The following is a 10587-nucleotide window of genomic DNA, read 5'->3' on the forward strand; positions in this document are numbered from 1 at the left end:
TGCGCAACCAAAGCTTCTAGGTTCGGGGACTTGTTTACGCTAACTAGATAATTAGCGCCCTTTCGGTACCTAACCAATTAATATTCCCTAAGGTGACCACACATTCTGCATATCATTTTAAGCTTATCGTGCATCTAACCAGTACTAAATGATCATGCATAATGTTTTTCTATCATTTCGTGCAATTACCTATTTATCCTTAACCTAATAATATAGGGAAAACGATTAACATGCAATTTTTCAAAAGACAGTATTTGTAAACGCTCAATCGGGTAAATATGCCAAATACAAGATCGGAATAAGCACATGTAGATCAAATCTATGATGGCGATATTTAAACAAACAATTTCGACTCGAAGGTCGAATTGCAACGAAGATCGATCGGATTCGAAATCAATCTTCAATCAACGCCACTTTTAGGCTTGAAAATTCACATTAGGGGTAAAAAAAATCATGAGAATCAATTTTCTAATTTCCTGAAATTTTTCTGAATTTTCGAATTTTCATTTTATTTTCGAAAATTTTTATTTTTTATTTTTTATTAATATTTTATTAAAGGGAACTGGGCCCGGGTTAGGTTCTCGAGTGCGGGCCTAGATCGGGTCATTGGACTAGATCAGGCTCGGGAAAGAGGACCCGAAACGGGCCCGATCGTCACAACAAGGTTAGGCCCACTTTTCCATGCCTTGACCGAACCGGGCCTAAAACCTTCTGGCCTAGCCTCCAGCACCCCAAACAAGCACAAGCTAGGCAGGCTTTGTTCATTTTCTCCCAACAAAAAAAACTATGCCCAACTTCCCTTTCTTTCTCTTTCATGCCAGCCTACTTAGCCAACCTAGACCCAACAACTTTTCTTCTTTCTTCACCAGCCCAATCCGCCCAACCCGGTCTCCTCTTCTTCTTCTCGAGCCAAACCATCCAAGCAGCCCATATCGCCCAACAAAAAAGAACGTGGAATGGCCCTTCACATATCGTTCATCATCTTCATCCTACAACATTTTCTCCTCTGCAACGTCGGTGGTGAGGCAGCTCTTCGGACCCCAAACAACCTTCGTTTGCTTTGCCACTTCATTGCCCATTGGGCCCGCTGGAAGCCGATCGGCTCTGCCCACTTTCGACTATTGGCCGCTATAAACCTTATTGTGGCTATCCCCGAATCACCATAGTTAGAAATAGAACGCTATAGGGAGAAAATAAGGAGTTTCGCACTCCGATTTCGAATCCATTGTTCTTCAAGCGGAATCGCAATGATCCGACGCTCTAGATCTTCTCCTCTATTGCCCACCATATGACTGGCTCGATGAGACGTCCTTCACTTTCTTTCCGAACTTTATGTGAAGTGATTTTTGAATCCTTAAGGATTAGAGGAGGGACTAAACGCTATTTATAGAGTTTTCGGCGGGCCCTCTCATCACGGGCTGGGCCGAACTCGGTCCGCACTAGCTAGGCCCATATTAGGCCCATTAAGAATCTTTATATCCAATCTTTATTAAATCGAGTCAATTATTACAATCCCAATTAATATAAGCTCACATTAGGATAACTCTAACATTCTCCCACTTGGGCTATATTAATTGAAAGTGTATTGTAGTGCGCACCTTTATGCTGGTCTAGGGATTATTCTCAACGGCCAATCCGATCCTATAGAGTCTCAAACATCGAATCATGGCATGAATCGCATAAAATTGTACACAGAGCCATCCATGGTCACGAGTGCTCTTAATTCTACTAATATGGATTCAATATGATAGTGTGACAATTGGATGACACTTCATAATTGTCGCGACCCTCGATTTCGGACCCCGATCCGATAGAAGGTAAATGGATTACCGAGCGGGCCCTCGACTTCCTCGTTGAGGAGGCCTCGGGCCTTTCTCGGCGCGGGCCCTCCCAAGCCCATACCAAATCGCGGCAGGAGTAAAAAAAAATTGAGTTTAAGTTTTTCGACGATAAGAGTCGGTCATGCTCGACCTTGATGTGGTCCGGGTGGCATGTGCGAAGTGTGGGTACATTTGGAGTCGCCACCGGTCCTTCTTGGAAGGTGGACCGGAAACCTCACCGAACGATTGGGAGAAATCGTTCAGTTCTGCGGAACCAGAGACTTGGGTTCGGGAACTTGGTTACGTCGATATCATTGCCGACGCCCTTTCGGTACCTAACGCGAGTGATTTTCCTAACTAAGATTCCGTGCGGGCTCGATTTTGGTGCGAGGAGCGGGATCGGGAATTTTCATACATGTCGAGAAGACTAATCCTATCATCCACGGTCAATAAACGTGTAATCAATTCGAGGCCGGAGATAGGTTGGAGAAATTTAGAGACAATTCGCCATAAGGGCGAAGTCGTCATTTTTGAAGATTCGGGTGTCAAAACACCCAAAATAGGTCTTGGCCAGTTGATTGTGGCCCTTTCCTATTTTTGGGATTTTTTGGAATTTATTTTGATTTTTTTGGAGACGACTCGCCATAAGGGCGAAATCGTCATTTTCGAAGGTTCGGGTGTAAGAACACCCAAAATAGGTCTTGGCCAGTTGATTGTGGCCATTTCCTATTTTTTGGGATTTTTTTGGAATTATTTTGATTTTTTTTGGAGACGACTCGCCATAAGGGCGAAATCGTCATTTTTTGAAGATTCGGGTGTCAGAACACCCAAAATAGGTTTTGGCCAGTTGATTGTGGCCATTTCCTATTTTTTGGGATTTTTTTTGAATTTATTTTGATTTTTCCAATATTTACTAATTTTCTATGATTTTTCCATTCTTTTTTTTTTGAATTTTCTAATTTTTTTTTACTTCTTTTTTTTTTATTATCGGAATTTTGTTTATTTAAATAATTCTTCGGACCGGGTCAACCCAGCCCGCGCCTCTCGGACGCCCGGTCCGACCATATGGGTCGAAAACCGGCCTAAAACGACGTAGTTTTGACTTTTTGCGAAAATTCTTTTATTAATTCGTTTTCCCTAATTAGCAGAAATTCTCTTATCAAACGCTCTAGAACATGCCACGTGGCCTCTCCCGGTACGTCCGATCCAACCCTATTATTATTATTATTATTATCGATTATTATTATTTTTTTAAACAAAAGGAGGAGAGCCTCGCGGTCGACGTGGTGCACCACGTGGCGCCACGTCGCTTGCTGACCCGATCAACTACCTTTGACCGGTCAAGAGGTTCACCGAGGAAGACGACCGGTGCCGGGAATTGTCACCGGCGTCTCGCCGGAGCTCCTATTCCGACGCAAAAACACCGCGGTTTCGACACCATTCTAAACCCCATACATCACACAACAATATATATTCATTTTTACATATAAACAACCTCCAAAAATGAAGGAACCAAACACCTACAGAACCGGTTTTCCGACGAGGGTGAAAACTTCCTCCTTTCTCACCGAAACTTCCATCCAGTTGATTATTTACTACCAAACAAAGACAAAGAGACTTACCTGGGTCATGTTTAGGCTCGGCTTGAGCGTGGGATGAGCTCTCGAGCTCAAGACGGGTTTTCGGATTCACGGCCGACTCGATGGATTTTAAACGACGAAAATGCAAAGCCAACACACGAGAACGATCAGGGCAAGCTTATGTGGAAAATGAACTATAAAACACGAAAAATGACGACGGGATTTACGCGTTGCCATAGGAGGCCAAGCTCAAAACTTGAACGTGACTCACCCGTGTCGGAGGTTTCTGGAAAGGCCGACCGAGCTCGGTGTGTTCTCGGGGCTGAAGCGAAGCTAGTGAGCGTGATGGGGTCGGTCGGCGTTGTCCGGATCAACGGGAACCCGAGCTTCGAGCTCTCGGGTTAGGAGCTTCAATGGCCGATTTAATGCGTCGTTCTTTTTTTTCCTTTCAATATCTCACGCCCTCTTTTTTGTCTCTGTTTCCTCCTCCTCCTCTCACGAACGAGTCCCCCCCTCTGATCCTCCTCGACAAAACCTCCGCCCCTCCTCCCGTACACCCGACATTCTCCCAAAACGGCCGTCCTTTTTTTTGCGGATCCCTATACGCCAGCTGCCTTGTACGATCGATGAGGTGCGCTAGCGGACAAAGGTTAGAACTCGCGATGTGAGGGAACGGTGTCGTGCGGAAGGCCGCGTCTGTGGAAGGGTGTAGAAACGGGTGTGCGGAGCTGTGGTGTGTGAGTGAATGAAGGAGATGATGAACAGTTCCGGGTTGGCGGGTCGGATCCGCCCGACCCGGTTTCATCATTTTTATCAAATTGACCCCCAAATTGACATCTTTCCACCAAATTGAAGCTGGAATTGGGTTCTACAACATGTTTTACATCTAAGAGAGGTGTCTTGGGGATTAAATGGTTTGATTTGATACAAAAACCCCAAATTCAAAGTTTGACCCGGTAATGATTTTTCGATAATTCAAAGCCTAAACGGTCGAATCAAGTCGAGCTACCATCACCAATTGGTTCAGAAAGATGAAAAACATGGGGTGGTGGTCCTGGATTTGCATGGGTGTTCATAGGAAAAATTTAATTTCAATATTTGTGAAACCGGGGACTAAATTGTAAAGAACATGTGCAATCAAGCCCTTTTGGTTAAAATTGAAGAAATTGGAGGGCAAATTGACACAATTGCATTTTAGGGCTCTAGACATTGATGTCATGGCTTATTAAAAATGTGAATTGCAAATTAAAACACTCGAAGTGGAATTTTTATGCTCGATTCGGATTCACGTTTGTGAAGGAACATAGTGACCCGAATCAAATTTTCGAAATTTTAAGTGACCAAAGTGAAGAGGGAATTAAAATAAAAATACTGACTATTTTTTTGTATTTTTACGACCACGAATGGCATTTTTTTATGATTTTTTGGGGTATTTTATAATTAAATAAATTCGAAAAAATATTAAAAATTATGAAAAATATTTTTTGTTCAAAATTGGTTCCTAAGCTAGGCTAAGGCTTCCAAAGTTGATTTTGCCATTTTTATGATTTTTTTACCTATTTTTAATAATTTTCTAAAAATAAAATAAAAAATAAAATAAATAAAAACAAAAATAAAAATAAATAAAGGTGATAAAAAGTCGGGTGTCAACAGCTGCCCCTCTTCGAGAGTGAGCTCGTTAGAGGTTGCTCTCAAAGACAAGGTGACACCTAAGTCTTAATCGACTCGACTAGGAAAGGAAAGAAATACTATGACATTGTGTTCTGAGAGTCTCTTCCCTGTAAGCTCAAAATTCAAATTAACCCCCATTTTTGGACAATACTAGCATGGGTTGGAGAAAAGGAGAAGCTTACCCGATACTCACCTGTTCGGGGATGATGCTTCGAGAGTGGTTCGGATGTGGCACTTAGGGGTTGATTCTTGTGCTCTTGGGGCGTTAAAATCGCGAGCTCGGCGTGACTCTTAAATTTAGAGACATGACCAAAAGGATTTCGCTCTTATGGACTGAGACATGACCATTTGGGGAGTTCGCTCTTATGGGTTGAGACATGACCATTAGGGGGGTTCGCTCTTATGGATTGAGACATGACCATTAGGGGAGTTCGCTCTTATGGATTGAGACATGACCATTAGGGGAGTTCGCTCTTATGGGTTGAGACATGACCATTAGGGGAGTTCGCTCTTATGGGTTGAGACATGACCATTAGGGGAGTTTGCTCTTATGGGTTGAGACCCGACCATTAGGGGAGTTCGCTCTTATGGATTGAGACGTGACCATTAGGGGAGTTCGCTCTTATGGGTTGAGACATGACCATTAGGGGAGTTCGCTCTTATGGGTTGAGACATGACCATTAGGGGGGTTCGCTCTTATGGGTTGAGACATGACCATTAGGGGGGTTCGCTCTTATGGGTTAAGACATGACCATTGCGATTTTCTAAAACCGAAGGCGGAAGTCCGGTCCGTAAGAAGATAGCTCTGCGGCTATTAATCCCGCAGCATTTCCCTAACGGTTTATCAAAGCGAACATACCTTGGAAACAATAGGTCGTGAACCGCTTGTCCCTATCTTGGGTTTGGTCCTCTGGCACCTGCATGTTTTAGCTTAAAGGAGAGGTCCCATGACGATGGCTTTACAAAGTCAGAGGGGATTTTGCTTTGATTTTTTTGAAAAAGGTCCTGAAGCTTCTCGGGAATCCAGTTTTAATGTTGTCGAAAATTTCATTTTGGTATGTTAATGATGCATGGGGTTATCCGGAACATTTTGCAATACGATGATCAGAGTTTTCCTATGAGAATGATCTTAATTCAACCGGTATGAGGTTGCCAAAAGAATTTGTCTAAACGCCAATTGGAGTTCACTCGTCTAGGAGGGTTCCTCACAATTTTTAGAAGGGTTTCTTTTCATTTGAAAGCACTCGAAATTTTGCTCGAACCTACGCCCAAGGCTTCGAAACTATTCGCAGTGTATATCCTCCCATTGATCGGAAAGGGACTTTTAAAGGATTGTAATGTTGGGCTTGGTCAATGGTTTTCAAAGGGGACTCGTGATCGAGTCGAGGTCGATGAATTGAAAATCTTCATCATCTACTCCGGGTTTACAAGTCAAGAATCCAACAGAAATGAGATAGAAATAATATTGCCCGTACCTCCTCGAGTGCTACTTAAAATCACTTAACCCTATGTCAATTCAAGTGCCCTAATCGGAAAAGGCTTTCAAGGGTTGTGACGTAGGTGAGGATTGGGGACCGAAAAAGGTCCGATTTTGGCTCGGAGTTTATAGGGGGTTTAATGTCGGTGATCCTTGCAGAGTTTGCCACCGGTCTTGCCTCATTTGAATTGGTCCGATGATGTGAGCTCTTGCTGGTGCTATTGTTGCTTGAGTGCAATTCGATCGGGGAGTGTCTTTCATGATTTGACTCCCTTGAAGATTTTCTTTTACAACCGAGATCTCACCGAGATTTACATGTTGTGCGATTCCTCAATATTCACATGATTTAAGTGTATAAGAATTTGAGTGGGCATTGGCCTTGCTTTTACCGGGCGCTTTGCTCTTTTTTTTTTTTTTTTTTTTTTTTTTTTTTTTTTTTCGGGCCCGGGAATACCCCCTTTTTTTTTTTAAGAAAACTTTCAGAAACAACGCTAGACATATGCGTGAATAACATTCCCGCTTAGCACTTTTGCCAGGTTTAATGAGTAGATCTTTTGTGGACCCGACTCCTTTCCACCCCTCTGCTTTGAAGTGGTGCTAATTTCATTTTGGAATAGGCAATGATCACCCATGGGGCTTGTGAAACGAATGTACAGGCTCAACCGGGCTGTGCAAAGGATGAAAGTGTGTAGGATAGAGAAACGAATGCTTTTCGTCGTCCTAAGGCACTTGAATTGCAATATGAATTTAAATGCAAAGAAACACTCGAAGATCGAGATTAGCTCGGGCAAGAAGATTTCTAACCATTTACCTCTTACTCCCGCTGGAATCGTTTCTGTTCTGCCCCAATGTGGGGTGGTTCTTGACAGGGGTATAAAAATGAAACCGCCGCTCAAAAGGGGATTACGATGGGCAACCTGTAGTGTTTGGGATAGAGAAATGAATGCCTTTCGTCTTTTCAATCTAGATAACCACCGCGAATGATCTCTACATCCTAGAGCACAGTTCCTATCCTAGCGCTCACTCAACACTCGAGTGTGTGGGGACATGTTTGGGCATAGGTTATCTCCTTTCATTCGAGATCCTCCTTGTGGCTAGTTCAAACAAAGGCCTTTTGGGAACATCGCTCCAGTTTGAATCAAAACCCTTCCCCGTAGGCTTCTGGACATCCGACGTATATTTTGAAATGTTCGGATAACCCGGATAATGATGATTTTTTTGAAGACATGCATGTGGATGTTATTTTTTCGAAAATTCTTCAAAAGACTTGAGATTCTTCTCTGTTGCCTTCTGTTCGTTTTCCCGTTTAGGTATTCCGCCCCGACCGATATCGCCTCCGGTGATCATGCGGCTCGCCTCTGTAAAAAGTAAAAGCAGATGATTAGTGAATTTTCACATTTAAGGGCGGTCAAGTTATAACCAATTCTCCTTCGTAGCCTCCTCCTATCTCCCGCTTTGGAGGTCGGTGATTGGAAATCTGTCCTTCTTACTGGTCATTCCTCCCGAAGGTTTCCTGCAAAAACAAGGAAATGCATATGTATACGTGTATGTATGCATGAGATTTTTTCTTTTAAATGTTTGGGAATAAGCTTTTGTTTCGAAAAAGAGGTATGGGGCTAGTCCTCCTATCATCGGACATCCTTGCTTCCCAAAATCTTTTTTTCAAAACTAGGAGACATGCGAGAAATCGGGTCTCGGGTTTTTGCCCTTTTTTTTTCCAATTTTTTTGTTTTGTTTTGTTGTTGTTTTTTTTTTCTCCTTTTTTTTAAACATCATTGACCGATTTCTAGCTCCTGCATGTCTCCATTTTTTTTTATTTTTTTTTATTTTTTATTTTTTTTGATTTTTTTTTTTATTATTTTTTTTTTATTATGCATGATAATAACATTAAGGTAAAAAGAGTGAAGACACGAGGCATCTAATGTGCAGCAGACTTAGATGCATCGAAGAGAGATAGAAATCTCTTTACTCAAGAGTAGGAGTGTCGCCGTCGTCGACCCATTCGATGATGACGTTGACATAATCCTCTTGGAACAGGTTAGCCAGATCTGGCTCTTCAACTACGATGTCGACTGTTTCGTCCTTCAACCATTTGGACGCCCTATTAAAAAATTGATTCAAGGGGGTCTCAAAGACCTTCCCTTTGCCTTTCCGGGCGCTCGACCCCAGAAAATGGCCACTCCGACCTCTCCTGCGGCTACGGCTCTCTGACCCATAAAGGTGTCTTGGCCCCGCCTTATAGCCTAGGCCATTATGATTCTCCACTACTGCCGGACTTATCGGTTTGCGAATCCCTTGGCGGTGTTTGCCTAAACCCAAGCCCGGGATGAACCCGTGTCGTATCGATATCTTGCTCGCCATGATCGACGACTTGGAGAGACTTGGAGTCCTCATGATTGTACCAGCTGGTATGTGCATAATGTACATTCTCTCGATAGCACGGAAGCTCGACTCTTCTCCGGATGGTGGTTCTACACGTGGAATAGCGTCAATCCGACATGTCCGGTGATCGGTTTCAGAGTGGATGATGACCAGCTTGTCGTTAACTACCATCTTAACCTTTTGGTGCAGACCGGATGGCACTGCCCTGGCTGCATGAATCCAAGGCCTCCCCAATAGTAGCCCAAACGAAGCTGGAATGTCCATGACTTGAAAGTTGATTAGGAACTCGGTTGGCCCGATGGTAGCGGACAGTTCAATTTCCCCCAAGACTTCACTCCTGGCTCCGTCAAAAGCTCGGATAATAGATTTCGCAGATTCGATGGTTTCTTCTTTAACTCCCAAACTCCTTAGAGTACTCAGCGGACATATGTTAAAAGCAGACCCATTATCTACGAGGACCCGAGATACCCTCTTTCCACGACAAGTTGCCGATATGTAAAGTGCCTTGTTATGATTGCGTCCTTCCGGTAAAAAGTCTTCATCAGAGAAGGATACTTGATCTTTCAATAACACCGAGCCGACGAAATCCTCTAGCTGAATCTCATTAATAGTTTCTGGTACGTGAGCCTCGTTGAGCACCTTCATGAGTGCGCTGCGATGCTTCTCGGAAGTTTTGAAAAGCTCCAAAAGTGAGATTTGCGCTGGCATCTTCCTTAACCGCTCAACTACCTCGAATTCACCGGTTCCGATAAGAGATAATACTTGTGTGGCGTCATCTTCAGTGATTCCTTTCTTTTGAGTACCATCGTCTCTTTGAACCCGACATCTCCCGGAGCGGGTGATGGCATCTACATCGTCGGTGCCATAATTCCAATGTACCGCCTTAGGGTTATAAGCCTCGACGGAAGGAAGGGCGATCACCGAGGGTCTGTCTTCACTTTTAGAATGTTCACTGGGCGTCTCCACCATTCTAGCCCTAGCCTCATTGTTGCTATCGCGCGTGATACCAAACTCGGCAAGGTTAATTACGAGCGGAGTCACGCCTTCTACCATATAAGTTGACTCGTTCAAATATAACTCTTCGTAATTGTATCCATTCCTTGGACTAGATGGACATGTCTCAATAGACGTGGAGCCCGACTCGGAGGGTTGAAACTCATGATGCGTCTTATTCGGAAATTGGATTGCGCTCCGCATCTTGGAAACTCTTGAGCCTACGATCCGATCCTGTTGCCAAGCCCATTCTATTCTCTCCAATTCTCCTACCAGGTGAGCAAAAGATTGATACCTATAGGCACATATAGACAGGGCGGTCTCATGTGGTATGGCCTTTGTGAAGTACTCCACCAATTCTTCCTCCGTTAATGGGGGATATACTTGAGCCGCGATCTCCCTCCACCCGTACGCATAGGATCTGAAGTCCTCATCCTCATCTTTGATTACGTGGATCATGTCCTCTCGAGTGAGTTGAAAAAATGCATTAGTATCGTATTCTTCTATAAATTGGGCTATAAACTCATCCCGGGTGGCGGACTTGCGACGGTCGAAGGTGAGAAACCATGTCGGGGCGGGGCCCTTCAAGCCGAGTCCAAAATTCTGAATAAGGGCTTCATCGTCCCTAACGGGGCCAAGTACCGTCCCTAAATAATATAGGGCA

The sequence above is a fragment of the Rhodamnia argentea genome, chromosome 8, assembly GCF_020921035.1.
Source record: "Rhodamnia argentea isolate NSW1041297 chromosome 8, ASM2092103v1, whole genome shotgun sequence".
NCBI classification, from domain to species: Eukaryota; Viridiplantae; Streptophyta; class Magnoliopsida; order Myrtales; family Myrtaceae; genus Rhodamnia; species Rhodamnia argentea.